The sequence below is a fragment of the Tenrec ecaudatus genome, chromosome 15 (assembly GCF_050624435.1).
Source record: "Tenrec ecaudatus isolate mTenEca1 chromosome 15, mTenEca1.hap1, whole genome shotgun sequence".
NCBI lineage: Eukaryota > Metazoa > Chordata > Mammalia > Afrosoricida > Tenrecidae > Tenrec > Tenrec ecaudatus.
In genome coordinates this window covers 115,203,700-115,216,695 of record NC_134544.1, presented here as the reverse complement: position 1 = coordinate 115,216,695, position 12,996 = coordinate 115,203,700, and the positions used below count along the sequence as shown (strand labels likewise).

Here is a 12,996-nt window from a genome sequence, read left to right as displayed (position 1 = left end):
GAGTGATTGTGAACAAGATTCACTGGAACGCTTTTTCACTGCACATAAAATAAGCCCTCTGAGAAGAAGGAGGGACTCTCACTTCCAGCAAGAGCTAGGCGTGGAATGAGTCCTCTGGATCCTGACATCCCTGTGTGTGAACCTCCTACATCCAAAAGACAGCTGTAGACATCAAAAGAACAGCAGCGGCATCAGCAGCTAGACTATGAAACAGGGTGGTGATCCCCAGCACACAGAGCAAGTGAACCTGAGTGTTTTTGTGCAAGCAGATAGCTTGTGGAGTGAGATGTCTCTGGGCATTTAATTGGGGATCTGGGCTTGTTGACCCACAGAGCTTCAGCTGAATGCCTATAGATTGAGGCTTAGAGAAGAATGGTATGCCTTTGGGGCATTTATTAGCAGCCCTGAAAGAACTCTGTAACATATTCTGACTAAACAACTGTATCCTGAGCATTTCTTATTCTCATTACAACATATTAAATTCCTTCATAAGTCCTTTACTCATGAATATTATTTACCCGTTCTGTGTACATACATAAGTAGAGAATAATAGTTAAGACAACAGGGACCAATCATGCTTGGCGAAGTCGTGGGGCAGTGAAAAAGAGGAACACCCTCAGTGAGATGGATTGACACGGTGGCTGCAATAACGGGCTGAAACCTGGGAAGACCTGTAAGAATGGTGAAGGAGCCGGCAGTTTTTGCTGAAGTACACAGAGTTGTATTGTGCCTGAACTCGCTTGACAGCAACAACAATTGCCTTTCTGAGGCTTTGAACTGGTTCAGTTATGATTGAACAGACTAGAATTTTTTAATTTAGGTATAGTGAAGCAATAGCCAAAATGGGAAAAAATTACAGCTTGAAGGGAGACTCAGAGAGGATGTCGTGAAGCCTTTCAGGAGCCTGAAACAGGAGATCAGATTATTGCTAGGACTGTGGACTACAACACACAACGCAACATGAGTGGCACGGATGGCCACCATCTTGATGTGAAAGATTGTTGTTTCCAACTGCTGGTTAAGATATTTAGTTGCTATGTAACACGGACGATACACTTGTTTTCTAGAAGGGAGATTAAATCTCTTCCAGGGCAATTAAAGAAAAATCCCCCAAATCTAGCTATCATTCTGGTTTGCCCACACATTTACAAACTCGGGTCCATTCTAGTTTTGAGTCATCACCATAACTGAACGAAGAAGAACTGGTTTGAAGTCCTGTCCATAAACGCCGCAGCCAAATTAGCGTTGCTATTTTCCTTCCATTTGCTTTTTGTTGTTGTTGTCAAGGGAATTTAAAAGATACTTTAAAAAAGAATTTAAAGAGTAACTGCGTGGTAAAGAAACAAAACAGTTTACACATATATGGATGAATAAGAATGTTTCCATCTTCTTTAGTGGGAGTGAGGCTCTACCATATCTAAGATGTTTATGAGAGCCTTTACTAAAATTAGAACTAAACGGGGATCAGAAATGTATCTATAGGGAAAAAAAAAAAAAGAGGACCTGATGCAGAAGGCTTAAGTGGAGAGCAAATGCTTTGAGAGTGATTAGGGCAAAGAATGTACGGATGTGTTTTATACAATTGATGTATGTATATGTGTGGATTGTGATAAGAGTTGTATGAGCCCCTAATAAAATGTAAAAAAAGAAAAAAAAAGAAATGTATCTATAGGAAGTTATAATCTATATAATAGCAGGTATTCAGAATAATAAAGCAAAAACCTAAGGATCTAGACACATACGTACATTTTTTAAAAATGTATTTTCTTTAAATATACCACCATTTTTATTTGTACTCATTTACTGTATGCAATATGCCTTATATATCATATTCTCATTTTCTCTATCACTGCAAAATATGGAGAAAAAATGTTTTGTACATTAAATAATCACGTATCTGAAAGCTACTATGATTTACAACAAAAAAAAATCAGTTAGGATATGACAAATCAAGAATTTAAACCCATGACTTCTTTCATGTATTTTCAATGTGTTTTCTGCTAACCCAAAAGAAACCTCCAAAGAAAGAGGCAAGGTTAGTGTCATCACTGAAAGAAATCTCCAGACAGGCTTTTCGAGCTTTACTGCCTTTGATAACGCATTTCACCTTTCAGGCCTTTTAGTTTTCATCTGCAAAGTGGGAGAACTGGATCAGAAAAATCTTGAATGCTTTCTGCTTCTTGGGATAAATCTGTCAGACTAATATTATGGTAATGCATTTTATAAATATGTTGTTTTTTAAAAGTTTCCAATCATACAGTAGTGCCAATAGCTCTTAAGCAACCTACTGTAATTGTTAAACAGATTTTTCATGACTATCTGATATATGCTACTCAGTACCATCAAATTTGTATGCAGAAATAGATCTAAATCTCTCATGGATTATGATGGAAATGATCTATTTCATCAACCATTTTCTTTTTAGATTAAAATAACTTTTTTTTTAAAAAACCAAGAATGATCTAAAGAAAATACAACTACTGGGAAATTAATATCAAGAAACTGATCATTTTTACAATTACACTATTCATGTCCTTTAGATTGAAAATTAAAATCTCTTTTCTAATGACATGTTCTCCAAACAGCACAGGGAACATTTCTCCAATGTAATACAGAACACTGAGTTTACAACATCTATAAAAATTAAAAAGTAACAAGACTTCGATAAAAATCATTTCCTTAAGTTTCCACTGATGTCATTTCTCATTCAAGCTCCTCGCCCCCCTTCTTGGATATTAAATATCAGAGACTGGGCATCCTACATCCTATTTCCACCTACTAAATTCTGTTTGAATATATTTTTTCTCTTTATTTCTCAAGTGTTCCTCGTGAAATAGACACTCAAGAGATTTTCACTTTGTCAATGTGTTTTCTTTCACAAAGTTATTTAAATTTACTATGGAACCCATCTGATGAAGAACCTTAAGGACAACCTACTTTTTCACTCTAATTTTCTTTTCATGACTTCCGCTTAAAGACTTTTTCCCTCATCTTACTATCTTGAATGTCTCTAATATAGAGTGTCAACCCCAACCTTAATAAAGCTGTCAGCAAATCCTTACAAAGTCATTTACATGTTGTCTGCAGAAGCCCTAGTGGTAAGCACAGGGCTGCTAATTGCAAGGGCAGCACTTCAAAAGCAGTAGTCAAGCTGAGGGAGAAAGATCGAGGCTTTCAGCTCTAGCAAACATTTACAGCCTCAGAAACCCTAGAGCAGCGGTTCTCAACCTGTGGGTCACAACCCTTTGGGGGGTCAAATGACCTTGCATTGGAAAACACCTATTTCCAATGGTCTTAGAACCAAGACATTCTTCCTCTATCCGTCTCTAGGCAGGTCCATATGAGTACCTGACATGACATCATCGTACCAACCCCATCACATACTACTTGTACAAATACAAGTGTATGTGACAGGGTGGCACCACAATGTACTTATGGGGACCAATCACACATGTGTAGAGAGCAGCTACTGTGTAGAAAGCAGCTGTGTTAAAATCAGCTACTGTGTAGAAAGCAGCTGTGTTAAAAGCAGCTACTGTGTTGAAAGCAGCAGTATTGGAGGTAAAACGATACTTCATGAATTATAATTACTGGGTAAACGTAAAATCATGTACGGTAAAAATCATCAAGTCCTGAAAATATATATAATCTGCACCATGGGAACTTAATCTAGATGATCGGTCTTTTTATATTCAGCTGTGGTTGATGTGAATACTGCCCCCATGTGATAGTAATAGGTATGTAAAAACAAAAACAGAAAGGTAACTCATAGGACACTAATGAACTGTATTGACTGAACCATGCCATGTATCATCTTTTGTATTATTAAAGCTATTGTTATATATTATTTTCATTAGCAAATCATCCTATGATAATGGATCATGTAGAGAAGGATGTTAAGAAAATCTAGTGAGGATTTTTTACAGTAGGGTTTTACCTCAATAATTACAACAGGAATTGAGTTCTATCAGCCAAATCTATGAAGCTGAACAAATTAAAATGCCAGTTCAATAGCAAGCATCTGAGTTTTGCTGGCAAGGATACCAACTATTTTAGAAGCAAAGCTTATGGACACAGAAAGCCAGACTTGACCCTGGTGGCAAGTACCACAACAAAATGTAGCAGCCTTGGAAGCTTCATATTTGGTGGCACGCAGAATGGCCAGAGGTATGAAACCTCACACCATTGCTGAGGATTTACTGTTGCCAGCAGCCAAAGACATTGTTTGAGTTATGAACGGAAACTAATGTTACGAAATTGAGTGCAATTTCCTTATCTAATGACACTGTCCACAGAAGAACAGATGACATGTCTGCTGATATTCTTGATCAGGTACCAGGAAACTAAATCTGCTCCACCTCCAATATTTAGCATCCAGCTTGATGAACCTACAGACGCTGCCAACTGTTCACAGTTCCTAGTTTATGTGAGGTACATTGACAGCGACTTTAAAGATGAGTTCCTTTTTTGAAAACCTCTTGAAATGACAACTACTGCACGTGATATATTTGACACAGTTGGTTCACTTCTGAATGAGCATAATATCTCTTGGGAAAAGGTTTGTGGTGTTTGTACAGATGGTGCTCCAGTTATGCTAGGATGTTGATCTGGATTTCAACGTTTGCTACTGAATGAGTCACCAAAACTCATCAGAACTCACTGTATGAATATTAGCAATGAAGATGCTGTCACAGAGTTACAAAAAATAATGAAAAGCATCATAAGTTCTGTCAATGTTGTAAAGGCGAGCACTTTAAACAATTGACTGTTTTCGCAACTGCGCAACAATTTGGAGGCACCGAATAATATACTCTATTTCACACTGAAGTGAGATGGTTGTCGAGAGGGAAAGTTTTAAAATGTGTTTTTGAGCATCGTGATGAACTCAAAATGTTTTTTAATCAGAAAACAAGACTGTAGTTCGAAGTACTTTTCAGCGATAAAAGTGAACTGCAGAAAATAGCTTACTTGGTTGCCATCTTGAATGAGTTAAACTTATCACTGCAAGGACCAAATGTAACATATCTCGATTTGTGTGAAAAGATCTGATCGTTCCAAATGAAGCTTCAGCTTTGGCCAAAAAAGATGAAATTAAAATTTACATGTTGCCTACCTTATCTGCTTTCTTTGAGGAACATGACATTGAACAGACAAAAGGAGTTCGTTCGGTGATCATTTCTGTGAAAGAACACTTGCACATGCTTGCAGACGAAATTACATCATACTTTCCGAATCTACCTGACACCCCATTTGCACTTGTCAGAAGCCCATTCACAGTCAAAGTGGGAGATGTTCCTGAGACAGCATAAGAGGAGTTCAGTAAACTTATGAACAGTGATGCATCGAGAACTGATTTCTCTACAATGCCGGTTACAAAGTTCTGGATCAAGCGTTTGCAGTCATATCCTGTTCTGAGACTGTGTTGTGTCTTCTTATTCCATTTCCAACAACATCTCTTTGTGAAACAGGGTTTTCCAGCTGTTGGTTATCAAGTCTAAATACAGAAGTAGACTTGTGGAAGATGATCTAAGTTGTGCTCTTGCAAAGACTGCCCTGAGAATTTTTGATCCAGTGAGAAAGCTTTCTCAACTTTCGCACTGCCGTTGACTTTTTATGCATACTGTTGCAAAATGTAGCAATGTAGTTTACTGTTGTTAAATTAAGACTGTTACCCATGCTACACCATGCTTCAAGACAAATTTTCATTTGTTTGTAGTTAGAAATAAATATTTCACAATATATAATTACATATTGTTTTTGTGATTAATCACTATGCTTTAATTATGTTCAATTTGTAACAATGAAAATACATCCTGCGTGTCAGATATTTACATTACAATTCATAACAGTAGCAAAATTACAGCTATGAAGTAGCAACGAAAATAGTTTTATGGTTGGGGAGGGGTCACCACAACATGAGGAACTGTATTATAGGGTCGCAGCATGAGAAAGGTTGAGAACCACTGCCCTAGAGAGTAGTTCTACTTTGCCCTATAGGGTCACTATAAGTCTAAATCTGCTCAATGGCAGTGAGTTTGGTTTGGTTTTTGTTGTCCATAATCTGACAAAAAAATCATAAAAAGTCTTTATTCCTTTTTTTCTCTCTTTTACCTCAAAATGAAAGCCTTTCCCCAACAGTTGGTTAATATAATGACTTGGTCCTATATAGTTGACACTATCTCATCTTGTTTTTTTTAAGTCACTTGGCATCAACGGAGCTATGTTCTGCCAATTCTGAGCTAATCTCTAGGAGAGCCTTTGTTTAAGGATTGAAGAAAGTGGAACGGATCCGTACCCCAGATCTCTACTTACTTGAGCAAATGTTTTTAATGCAGTTAATTTAAAAATATCTTACTAGTGCTTCTTCACTTAAAACTTACATGTATTACTTTAAAAAACGGAAACTGAGAGCATAGGTTCACTGCAACTTCAATACTGGATGTAATTCCAAAGCGTTACAGATCAGTGGATCTGCAACACGTATGGCCCATGTTGAAAGAAAAGTTTAAGCCACGCGTGTCCGTCACCATCCAGCTAACACTGCATTTAAACATCTCCTGAGCCAGGTTTCAAGGGTGCACTACTAAGTCCTATCCTAATCCGTTTCATACGATTATTAAAACAGCTGCCAGTAGGGCTTGGGTAACATCTTTGTACAACCATGTACTGAAACGCTTTGGGATCCTAGAAGATACGTCAGATCCATGCTCATCACTTCATTCCTGAAAACCAGATCGAAGAACCTGACCGGCTCCAGGGTCCAAGACTCCAAGGAGCTAATTCAAATGAGCTCGTGAAAAAAAACGCTCCCGCTTAAGCAGCAGGGGTCGATCACACTGCTGTTTCAGACAGAAGTGCAGCGTTTCCGCTTTCCTTTCTCCGGAAAGCACCCCGAGAATGAAACGTCCCCTTCCTTCTACTCGGCGCATCCCCCCAGGACCCCGGGTAACAACTGGGCGTCTGGGCAGCAGTCCTTGGCCAGCCTCAGCGGCGAGGGGCGCGCCCACCGCGTCTCCCTCCCCCGGCGGAACCCCGGGGCGCCTCCCCGACCCCTCGCGCCCGCCGCCGCACGCACACACGCGCTCGCCCGCCTGCTCCCCCGCCCGCCATGTTCCCGAGGGGGCAGCGGGCAGGAGGTGCCCCGCCGAGACCTCCGCTCGGCTCCGGGGGCCCGGTGGTGCCCGGGCAGTGACAGTGACCGCCCGCTGCCCGCGCCCTCCCACTTGCCGCCGGCCCGCGGGCGCCTGAGATCCGGGCGGGGAGCGAGCTGCCCGCCACTCGTCGACTGTTGGTCAGCACGGACCTGGGACGTGGGCGCGGTCCTCACCTGAGTCGGAGTGTGAGGGGCGCGGTGCGGAGGTGGGGTCTCCTCCCCGGCGCCGGGAGAGAAGAGACGGAATCGCTTCCTGCTCTCCCGGCCACACCCCCCAGTCGCTCACCAATACGAAGCTCGGGCCCTGCGGGAAGACGGAAGCCTGGAGCCAGGAACCCGGCCCTGCAGTGGGTGAGGTCTCCGTCGCGCTGCAACCGCCACGAACGCCGCGGGGTCGGGTTTGAAAACACCTCGGGGCTGTGGTCTCTCGCCACAGCCTCCTGGCTCCGCTGGGCCAGCGCCGCCCGGCGATTGGCTGGCGCGGCGCACGTGACCCCACAACACGGGACTTGCGGCCGGCCCGCCCCGCCCCGGGCCCCGCCCCCGGGCCCCGCCCCGCCGCCTTCCGCTGGCTGGCTCTTCTCTGACAGTTCTCAGCTTAGTAGGGAAATCACCCCGCGCCGCAGAGGGGGCGGAGGGAGGAACGTACCAAGTGTGAGACGCTGTCGGGGTGGACGCCTGAACCCCTTTTGTGCTGTAGTCTTGGGGAGCTAGTAGCGACCCTTTATCACTCGCTTCCCTTCGGCTCCAGACCCCAAGACTAGACGGGACAGGGTAGCCAAAGCAGGTGTCCGTGACGCTGCCAGGAAATGAGTTTTGTAGGTCATTTTTTTGTGGCGACTATGACAATGGCTGTGACTGGAAATTTAGGGAAATGGTGGTGATGGCGGCCAAGAAGCACCTGGACTCGGTATTATTTGTACAGAGGTGGGCGAGTTATGAGCTCCCACGTGGGTCCCACAGGAGACAGGATTTCTTGATCCTCCCTCTAGGGCATTAGCTAGGCATTCAGGGAGGGGCAGGCCCAGCTCCACTTCCCGGTGCGCTTGTGACATGCAGCGGGGCTTCACCGCGGATTACATAGCACATTAGTCCCAAACCTGTTCAACCCTGGCCACAAATCCCGTGGATGGGAGGTCTCCTGGGTATGTTTGATTACCTGTGGCCACCTGTCCCTTGGATCCCCAGGCAGGAGCCGAGTGTGCTGAAGTGTACCTGTCCATGGGCTGACAGATTACACTCAGAGAAATTTGAGCATATTTTTTTCCTACATCTGAAATTGAGAGTACCAGAGGGAGTTGTATAGGTTTTGGAGCAGTATGCATGAGGACATTTTTATCATGTCTTTGTTTAATAACACACAGCAGCACAGCAGTATAGCCGGACTTCCTGAATACCTTTTCAATCTAGTCAATCTACCAAAATGTATACATGTTTTAAGAACCTAAAAGGAATACCCATTGAAATGTTTCAACAAGCTTATGAACTACTGAAAAGCACTTACTTCTCTATGCTAGGAAATTTGGAAGACAGCTACCTGGCCAACTGGATGGAAGAGATCCATATTTGTACCCAATGTAAAGAAAGGTGACTCAGCAAAACATGCAAATTACATAACATTATCACTGATATCACTTGCAAATCATCCGCAATGATTGCAGTAGTAGTACACAGACAGGGAGAAGCTAGAGATTCAGGCTGGATTCAGAAGATGACATAGAACAAGGGCTATGAATGCTGATGTCAGAGGAATCTTGGCTGAAAGCAGAGAATACTAGAAAGATGTTCACTTGTGTTTTATTGACTGTGCAAAAGCATTCAACTGTGTGGATCACTCCAAATTAGTCTTGAGAAGAATAGAAATTCCAGAACAAATAATTGTGCACCTGTGGAACTTGTACATGGATCAAGTGGCAATTTTGTGCATGGAACATGGGAAAATTGCATATGAAGGCAGCATCAGGATTGGAGAAAGGCGTATTAACAACCTGAGATGTGCAGATGATACAACCTTGCTTTTTTAAAATGGCTTGAAGCACTTGCTGGTGAATAAAAAGGATGGCGCCTTCAGTATGGATAACAATTCAGGGTAAAGAAAACCCAAGTGGACCAGTAAGAGATCAATGGAAAAAAGGCTGAAATCAAGGATTTTTTTTGGTCTGCATCCACATCAATAACGGAAGCAGCAGTCAAGGGATCAAAAGACACCTTGCAGAGAGTAAATCTGCTGCACGAGACGACTTTTAAGTACTGAAAAACAAGGATGTTGCTTTGAGGACTAAGGTGTACCTGACCCAAGCCATAGTATTTTCAATTGCCTCAGATGTATGTGAAAGTTGGATACTTAATAAGGAAGACCAAAGAATTGATGCATTTAAATTGTGCTGGAGAATATGGAAAGGAATGCTCACAGGACAAACTGATCTGTCTTGAAAGAAATGACTAGAATGTTCCTTAGAGGCAAAGATGGCGAGACCTTGTTTTACTATTTTGGACATGTTGCCATGGGAGCCCTGTCCCTGGAGGACATGTTTAGGAGAGGGGCAGCCAACTCTAGGAAGTCTCTCAAGATGGATTGATACCATGGCTGCAACAGTGGACTCAAGCGTAACTGAGGATGGTAGAGCCAAGGCAAGGTTTTGTTCTGTTGTGGCTAAGTTTGCTATGGGTTGGAACTGACTCAATGGCACCTAACAATAGTCACTCATTGCCATTCTTCAGTTCACTCACAGCGGCCCTACAAGTTTCATTTTGAGACAACCTCACATGAAAGCCCTGGCCATCTATCTGTGAAAAATCATCCACTGAAAACCCCAATGAGCCTGTTAGTAGGTGCTGAGTAGATTCTGACTCGCACGGTAACCAGATGTGTGCAAACTAAAGCAGCTCTAGGGGGGTTTTCAAGGCTGAGCTTTCAGAAGACTATCAGGTTTGTCTGGTGGGAAGCTAGCCTCTGACTAGATTGTTGGTTTTAAACTATTGCAACACCATTTGTGAGTTAAGGAGTATGGTTAGTTTATGTAAGGCTGTTCTTGATGTCACTAATACAAGTAGAAACTAAGGGTTTAGGGGTGTAGTGATCACAGATGAACTCGCATTTCAAACTTGGCCAGAAAAGCTAAATCCCAAATTACTATTCAAAGTATTAATTTGCATTTAAAATCATGGTATTATCCCTCTGATAGTTTTCTGGTGTTTTATGGACTATACAATGGTTTTTGACTATGTAAATCATAAACTGTGATGACATTGTAAAGAATGAAAATTATAGAACACGTAATCGAATCACATGAAACCTGTACATAGATTGCCAAGAGGAGCAAGGGAATACTAAAACCAGAACCAAAATCACTGCCATCGAGTCAGTTCGGACTCATACTAACCCTGTAGGACAAAGTAAAACTGCCCCTGCAAGTTTCTCCCACGGCAAATCTTTATGGTAGTAAAAAGTCTCAACGTCCTGCAAAGCGTGTAGTGGTTTTGAACTGCTGACTTTGCCCTTAGCAGCCAACACATAACCCACTACACCACCAGTGCTCCCAAGGAGATTGCTGCATGGTTTAAAATGAGGAAAGGTGTGTGCCAGGGTTGGTTTATTTCTTTCACAGTACTCAAATCTATATGCTAGGCAAATTCAAGAAGCGGGGCTGTAAGCAGAATGCAGAATCAGGCATCTTAGTAGCCTAAGACAGACAGTTGGTGAAACCTTGTTTGCAAGGACTTAAAGCACTCACTGACGACGCCAAAGAATAAAGCCTTCAATATGGATTACACCTCAACATAAACACAAAAGGACCAATAGACAACACATCAAAATAGAGAATCAGTAACCATGGATGTAGCAGTCAAGAAATCAAATGATGTATATATTACGTTGGGAAAATCTGCCACAAAAGACATCTTTAAAGAGTTAAAAAAGAAAAGCTATCATACAGAGGACTAAAGTGCACCAGATCCAAAGCCATGGTATTTTTAATTGCCTCACATACATATAAAAACTGGATAGTAAGAATGACTGAAGAATCTATGTGTATGAATTACAGTATTAGCTAAGACTACTGAATGTAACATGGACTGCCAGAATGTTCCTCAGAAGCAAAGATGGTGAGGCATACTTTTGACCAGACCCTGAAAAAGGACATCATGCTTGATAAAATAGACGATAAGTAAAAAAGAAAACTCTTCATAAGATGGACTGTTATTTTGGCTGCAGCTGTCGGTTCAAATGTGGCAATGATTTTGAAGATGGTATGGGATCAAGAACTGTTTCAATCTGATGTACATGGGGTTGCTGTGACTTGCAATGACTACGTGGCACAGAACACCTGGTATCTGATAGCCCTGGTTGTGCAGTAAAGTGGTAGGCTGCTGAAAGGTTGGCAATTTGAAGTCACCAGTCACTCCCCTTGGAAATCCCATGGGGCAGTTATATCCTACTCAGTCTGTAGATTTAACGATAAATTGGAATCAACTCTAAAGAAGTGAGTTTGGCTTTTTGTTTGTCCAGGTCCCTGATTTCTCCCACCTATAAAGCATTAATTTCCATGGCATAGAAACTTATGTCTAGAGTGAAATACTACATGTAACTTGGATAATAAAATGATTTTGAAAAACAATTAAACAAACAAAAAACCAAAGTGGACTGCAATCCACGAAGTCAGCAATTCAAAACCACCAGCCATGGCTTGGGAGGAAAATGGGGCTGTCTGCTCCCGCCATGAGCTACAGGGGCAGTTCTACACTGTCCTCTGGGGCCCTAAGGAGTCTACCCAGACTTGATGGAAGTGTTTCCATTGTTTCCCTTTCATGGTACAGTTATCTCAAGGACCACAATGACCAAAGATAGTATCAAAGTGTTTGTATCTTTGCTCTTTAAAAATGCTAAAATGTACAAATGTGCTGGACACAATGGATGTATGTGTGGATTGTGTAAGAATTGTACAAGCCCCCAATAAAATGATTTTAAAAAACCCATAAAATGCTAAAATAATGTTTTTAAAGACAATTAACTACCCTGTCCTAACTACATCAAAAGCAAATCGAGGTATTACTTAGCAGTTGAAATTACAATTGTGTTGCAAATTTCTTGCCTTTTATGAAATGTTTATAATACATACATTATTGAGATTCATAAAAAAATAGCACTAGATTAACCATTTCAAGACAATTATTTTTTGCCTTTTTTGGTTGAAACCAGGCATTTTGAGTAATAAAGCATTTCAAATTAAATGAAAAATAGAATTATTTTCCAGTAATAGATAGGGATTTTGATACAGTTTAAGAGACACATATATTCCAAGGTGTCTCTGGGACTGGGGTGGCAGAATAAGGTCTGTTTCCAGAGATTCCATTACACAGGTCCCCATCAGATGCAGCACATCATAAAAGTAGCATAGCAGTTTCCCACTTAACTCTAGAGGAGAAAAATGTAAGATTGGGGGTGGTGGGTATACTGTACATCCTACAAGACACAAAAGGGTTAAGGCTCAGCAGTATATATAAAGATGGGAAAGCAAAACATAATTGAAATTTGATGGATATTTTACTTCATAGTAACTTAGTGCTAATATATTTGAAAAAGTGACCTAGCAATTGAAAACTAGTGATATTGGAGTAATTATTAACTAGATTACATAATAATGTTTTCATAGTTCACTATAGCGATAGACATTCTCACTACCAGTCAATTCTGACTCACATACATTGGGCTGCTAACCAGAAGATCGGCAGTTCAAAAGCACCAGCTGTTCTACAAGAGCAAGATGAGGCTTTCTACCTCGTAAAGACAGCCATACTTTGTCCTATATGGAGCTGCTGTGAGCCACAAACATTAAAGACTTTAA

The 12,996-nt window shown here is 41.5% G+C and overlaps 1 protein-coding gene across 5 annotated transcripts in view; it reads right to left on the bottom strand.

Annotated features, from left to right (window-relative positions):
• ANKRD12 (ankyrin repeat domain 12) overlaps positions 1-7,602 on the bottom strand; it is a 186,043-nt gene extending 178,441 nt beyond the window's left edge. For 4 of the 5 annotated variants that reach the window (XM_075533023.1, XM_075533025.1, XM_075533026.1 and 1 more), the window contains exon 1: positions 7,328-7,602. The gene's annotated coding sequence lies outside the window, so the exon portion shown is untranslated. The remainder of the gene's footprint in view (positions 1-7,327) is intronic. The other variant, XM_075533024.1, reaches the window with a different exon arrangement.
• Between the last annotated feature and the right edge of the window lie 5,394 nt (positions 7,603-12,996).